Here is a 6,780-nt window from a genome sequence, read left to right as displayed (position 1 = left end):
ACCATTAGTTCTCACACCCTTTATTAAGTCAAGGAGCTCTCTCACCTGCTCCAAATCAGCACTGCTTGACCTCTCCAACTAGCTTTTCTGGCTCTCCGGAATGTGGTCGGCATCGCAGTGGATGACAGGGTGGCTCTGCTTCATATAGAACCACCTGGCGTTCCACCCCTTTAGTGATGTGTTCAACAGCACAGTAATGTACTCGCCCACCATTCCATCACGCATCTGAAGATACACGTCGTCGACCACCTTGGAACCACCGCCACCCTTCTTCTTTAGCTAGAATAGGTGACGGAAGAGGTTGAAGTGGGGAAGGATTCCGAGATACGCCTCACTGTGTAATATGGTGTTTGGGTGGAGGTTACACAGACTGACTCTCCAGAACTCCAACAAATCCCTCAAGAACGGATGAACAGAAAAACCTAATCCACACCAAAGTAGTCCTCAAACACCACAGCTTCATCGGTATGAGGCATTGGGAAGGGCTCACCGAGGGCCAGCCGCCATCCGGTGGTGACGCGGTCAGGAAGAACGCCCGCCTCCACCAATCTGTTGAGCTCCGCCTCCCCCATGCGTGACGACACCCACTCTTCGTCATGCCTGGCTTCGGCACTCGCCTTCTTTGCGTTCACAGCTCTCTTCTTCAGTGCCATCTCTTAGATCTAGATTAGGGCTGGCGGTGGAAGCGCGTGCGGCTATGAATCTAGAAGCACGAGGGCTGAGGAGGAAGATGAAATGGCAAAGTGGCAAAGGTGGGAGCGCGGGGTGCGGCGGCATAGTTATAAAGCACTCCCCCACCCTTTCGCATTCGAGGGTTTTTGGGAAATCGCTCCCACGATTGGCGCCTCTCCGAATTCTCCGTAATAGCAAGGTGGGCGTTACCTGGGCTTTTGCACAACCGCGGCCCGTATCGCCGATTTATCTCCGCAATTTGTTATGGCTCGCTGAATATTTGCCGACTTCTCTGCCAACCGTTACGGCTCAGTAATTACTACTGTACAACCATTACTCCGGTATTTTCTCCACGATTTGTTTTCTCCAAGATTTCCTATTGTGGCTCGGGGACTGTGTCAGCATTACGTCTTGGTTCCTCACAGCATTGGGGTTTTTCTTCTATTGACTGTTGTTTCTGACCCTGGCACCATGTGACCACATCACCTACTGTCAGTCTCAGGGACTAAGTGGGCACACTTCACCTTGCGGTGAATGTGCTTTTTCTCATCTCGGGGCTATGCCCGAGGACTGGTTGACTGCTCGATTGGTCTTTTACTATTCTTCTACTTTGGACCCTGGCACCACATGACTACGTCATCTACTGTCAGGTTCGGGGACTAAGTGGGCACACTTCACCTCGTGGTGAATGTGTTTGCTTTATTCTAGAAGACTCCACGCCTCTTGAAGCTGAAGACTATCTGCCTTTCTCGTGGTCAAACTCTAAGTGGGCACACTTGGTCCATTGCGAAGAAATTTTCGATTATGAACTTGAGCTCCTTACACTCTTATGGCAAGCCATACTTAGGTTATACTGCTCGGCAATGGTTCACATTGCTCGACGACGGCTCATGTTGCTCGGCGATGGTTCACACTGCTCAGCGACGGTTCACACTGCTCGACGACGGCTCACACTACTTGGCGACGGTTCACACTACTCGGCGATGGTTCACACTGCTCGGTGACAGCTCACACTGCTCGGCGATGGTTCACACTGCTCGGCGACGGTTCGCGCTGCTCAGTAATTACTCACAACTGCTTGGCAACTCATCATGTTGATCGGACCATGAGTTTGACTGCTCGGCTTTGTTCGTACCTGCTCAGACAAGTTCAAGACGGCGTTGCACAACGAGTACAAGGCGCTCGGGGACTAGCTGTGGGGGGTACGACCCCGAATACCCACAGCAGACCACATGGGCTGCGCCCCCAGGGGCGGCCCAGCCCACAAGACGAAGCCTTGCGGGGCACGACGCTGCTCGGCATCTCGCGTAAGACACCGGGAAGATATCCTAAAGATACTACGAGATCTGTTAGAATACGTATGATCCCATGATTCCTGTAATCTGTTATTACTTTCTGGTTATCTCTCGGATCTAACCGACTTCTAACCCTGCCCCCGGACTATATAAGGCGGGTAGGGACCCCCTCCAAACACATGCAATATCATACGATAGCCAATACAATCCAACAGAACACAGGAATAGGGTATTACGTCATACTGACGACCTGAACCTGTCTAACTCGTGTGTCTCTGTTGCCTTCTTGTTCTTGATTACACGCCTCTCTGTCGATCAATCTACCTTCGTGGGATACCCCTCGGAGGATTGCCGATGATATTCTGTCGACAGCGGCGCTATGATAGATAGCGTTTTTATAAAGAAAACATGAAAATTTCCAATGATTGATGCAAAAAATATGATAAATATGAAATTCGATGAAACAAAAATATGTTTCTAAGATTCCACAAGTCTAGGTAACATTACTAATATGACATTACAACATGGTACATGAAAGTCCAGTGTTTAATTATAAAAAACACCAAATTAGTAGCAAATGATAAGTAGGAAATAACAAATTGAATTGTCAAAATCTATTAGTGATGGCAAAATCTGAAATAGCACCGCCATTAGAACGCTAAAGCTATGCAATTAGTGGAGCTATAGCACACAATAGCAGTTAAAGTTGGCATAGCGGCACAAAAAAAAATAGCTTAGCGTTGAGTCTCTCCGGCCACTATAGCGACGCTATAGCCGCTATTTTTTCTATGCCTCGAACCCATCCCATTGCTGTTGTATGTCCTAGCCTATATGTCCGATGATGTTGCATTATCTGATTTATAATGTTGTGTTTACTGTTTCTTCGTGTTGCAAGGGGATTTTTGGGATGTTGCAACAGATGATTTCGAATGTTGCAATAGGTGATTCATGTGTTGCAGAAAGGGAGTTTTAATGTTAGGATTGTATTTTTCCTTTAATATTGCAACTCGTGAGTTTTAACTTTTTCTACGTGTTGTGGCAAGCCAATTTAATTGTTGAAGTTACCTTTTTCAAATGTTGCAGCACTGAAAGGTGATTTGAGATGTTTCCATTTTCATGTTTCATGGTTGATTTTGCGATGTTGCATTACTACTGTTTGAGATGTTGCAGTATGATATTCTTTATGTTGTACGAGATTATATTGAGGAAACCCAATGAGAAAATATGACCTCTAGGACGGACGGGGATAGGGGCGTGGTGGGGTACGTGGTGCCACGGAGATGAGGGTGCGGTGTCCTGCTGCGTGCTCTTTGGTGCGGACCGAAACGTGTGTAGAGGAAGAAGCGGGATCTAACGGTTTGGTCGAATTGGATGTCTAGGACCTGCGTCCGGATGCAGCTAGGTGCCGGACGTCTGGGTGCTAGTAGCGCCGATGTAAAAAATGCCACGTTTCAAATCATCTCAGACCCCAGAGAGAAGGTCAAAGGGACAATGCCACTATTACACTATTTTGTTAGCCTCTTTACTTGAATCATACAAAAACCACAAATTAGGAAAGTCTGGATTATATATTTTGAACCGAAGAGAGGAGGTCAAAGACTCAAAGGAGGCCATATATTTTGTTGATTGGAACGGATATTGTATCACGTTGCCACATATCCTGAATACATGTGATCTGATAAACAGGTTCATGTGCCAAACTGCCAAAAACAGAAATAGCTATAAGTGCCCTCTTCCATTGTTTTTTCTTGTTCTAGACTAGAAAGTGGATTTTGTTTCTGTGACGTTCTTTTAGTTGTAGTCTTAAGTTGGTAGAAATGATGTGACTTTTGAAAAAAAAAAAGATTGTACTCATACTTGCAGGTTATCTTCAGCATAACTTATTGGATTTGGAACATCCTACAAAAGGAAAGTAACAGGTCACTTGTGAAGTGGGCATGTTACACGTTAGAGACTTTAACTCTGGAGATCTTCGCGGATAGTCGTATTTTAAAAGGATTAGTGCTTAGTTAGGCGTTCTCTCGTTTGGTTTCGCTTTTGTGAGCTTTATAGAAACAATTGATGGTTGAAACTGTAATAAGAATTGGTTGTTTGCAAACCTCATGCAGAGGCCGAAATTTAAAAGAATTGTAAGCTATTTTTTTTTCTCCTTGTGGCGGGGTTAAGGGCGTAGCGAGTGTGTTAGAAACTGCATAATATGAACTGGAGCAGTTTTTCGCTTCAGTGAACTGAGCTTAGCTTAACTGGTTAGATTGTTTGTTGTGAAAGCTGTCTATCTGGTTCAAAAGTCAACGATTTGGTATGAGTGCTCGTATTTTCGGAAGTGCTCACAGAGATAGCATGTATTAAATTCCATTTCTGTTTGGAAAAACTGAATTCCGTTTATGACTTGTTATTATTTTGTAATTCCACTTCCTGGTTTTATGTGAACCTTCGAGCCTTGATGGGCTCCGTAGGCACCAAAACGAAACAGGCCGCGGTGGGCGAATCATTTCATTTCTGTGGGCTGAGGCTGACTTCGTAGCTGCGGCCTTCAGTGCGGTTAGCAAGCGCTTCCACGGTTTCCACAAGTTGTTGCCGTTCCACTGAGCCAGGCGGCGGCGGACCGCAGGCCGTAGCGGCGTTGAAGACGCAAATCGCGAGCGGGGGCTGGGTCTCCCGGCCGGTGCGGTGCGGTCGAGCTGACCATTTTATTCCGCGTCCACTGACCGGGCTCAAGGGGAAGTATCGCGTGCGCGGGCAGGGTACCTGCTACGTGCAGGCGCGTGCACGCATGGATCATCTCCTAATGTCAAGCCTGTGGTTTAGGCCTGTGATGATATTCTAACAATCTAATCCCAGCTAGAGCAGAGGATATGCACAGAGATTTTGCTGCACTGGTCAAAGTCGGTTGGATGCCGGATATCCCCATATCCCATATGGGATTTGCTTGAAAGCAAGTATGCACAAACTCTTGAAATCTGGATATCCCTATCCATGCTGAATCACTGGTATCCCCCGCTTCATCCGTCACTTCCTCTCCCCTCTCCATCAAATTAATTAGTTAAGTTGAATGGATAGTTTGCATCCATGCCTTCCCATCTCCTACTCTCTTTTTTTTGTCACCTTTTTTCTCTATCTCGCATTTCTCTCTCGTTCCAACTTAAGTTTATACATATATAAAGTTATAAACAACAAGAGATCTTCCATAATCTCACTAATTGGTCTATCAACTAAGTTATATTAATATCTTCTGCATCCAAGGAAAACATAAACTTGTTCTTTTAATGTCCATTTCTCCCCCCCCCCCCCCCCACCCCCCCCCCCCCCCCCCCCCCCCCCCACACACACACACACCCACCCCACCACACACACATACACACACCACACACACACACTTATCTGTCCATCTCCCTTTCTCCATTGTCCTCTCCACTCTCCATCCCTCATCTCCTCTCTCTCTGCTATCACTCTCCCTTCCTCTCCTCTTTCTTTTGTAACAAATGGAACAAAGTTCTAGCCTCTACCATCCGAAGATATTACACGGCCGAGTGTCAAACACAAAACAAAGCAATAAGGCTTAAGTTCTCACAACTAGGAGATGAAAGAAAGCAAGTAATAGAGTTCAGCCCAACAAGGACGAGCGACCAACAACTAGAAAAGAACAAAAAGCTACGCTTCAATTCGATTCCGGAAACACCACCCAAACTTTGTGAAGAACTGAAGACCCTCCCCTCTTTGTTACTTGCTAGCTTAGAGGAACGACATATACGTGTTCCTTTTGATTAGACAAAAAAATCCATAAAATAGACATGCTTATTAGACTCTTCTTTTTGTCCTATCTAAAAATTAATTAGTCGTTAGCTAGTTTCTCTACCTAATATAAATTGAAATTATCATTTAGCTGGTTTCTCTTGGTCTGTTCCAAGTATTGTTTAACACGAATCCACACATATAAACGAATCCTGCTAGAATAAACAAAAATAGTTATTGACATTTTTTTATTTTTAAGGTCAGACCAACAAGTTTTGTGACTGGAGGTAGCACCAAAATTTAGGGTCAATTTGGTAAAGCTCCACCAGCTTTGGCACATTTTGTGGTAGCGGTTTCGAAAGACATTTACAAAAAAATGGTTCACCTGTAGTTTTGTTATGATTTATATCAAGTTTGTGAGAAAGGAGTCTTGAGAGGTCACGTTTTCGCAGCTCCGACTCTTTAGTAGAAAAATGACTTCGACTCCTCAGGATTTCTTCGTAAGAGCTATTTTCAGGTGCAGCATTTAGCACGGCTATGTGGTAAGAGCCACAAGAAGCTAGAGCAGACGCAGTGCCAAACGACCTCTAATTAGTATGTTATGTTATAAATTGATGGTGCCTTTTATATTGGACTATATAAAATATAAATATATTCACTACTGGAAACGCGTACTTTGCCGAGGGCCTGAGGCTTTGCCGAGGGCCAAATATCGGGCACTCGGCAAAGAGACTTTTTGCCGAGGGCCAGACAAAGGAGCCCTCGGCAAATAACGGCCCTCGGCAAAGAGGCCTTTGCCGAGGGTACGACCCTCGGCAAAGACAGGCCCACGGCAAATCAAATCTTTGCCGAGGGCCTCGGCCCTCGGCAAAGATACCCTCGGCAAAGTAGGTCCGTTGGGTCACGGCGGCCATTTCCCGTCAAACTTTGCCGAGGGCCACCCGTTAGGCCCTCGGCAAAGGTTCGGCAAATTTTTTTTTAAGTCTTTGCCGAGGGCCCCAGACCAGGCCCTCGGCAAAGATTTTTTAAAAACCAGTTTTCGGCCAAATTTTTTTTTTATAAATCGGCTTTGCCGAGGGCC

Source organism: Miscanthus floridulus, chromosome 2 (assembly GCF_019320115.1).
Source record: "Miscanthus floridulus cultivar M001 chromosome 2, ASM1932011v1, whole genome shotgun sequence".
In the NCBI taxonomy this organism is placed as follows: domain Eukaryota; kingdom Viridiplantae; phylum Streptophyta; class Magnoliopsida; order Poales; family Poaceae; genus Miscanthus; species Miscanthus floridulus.
This window is presented reverse-complemented; position numbering follows the sequence as displayed.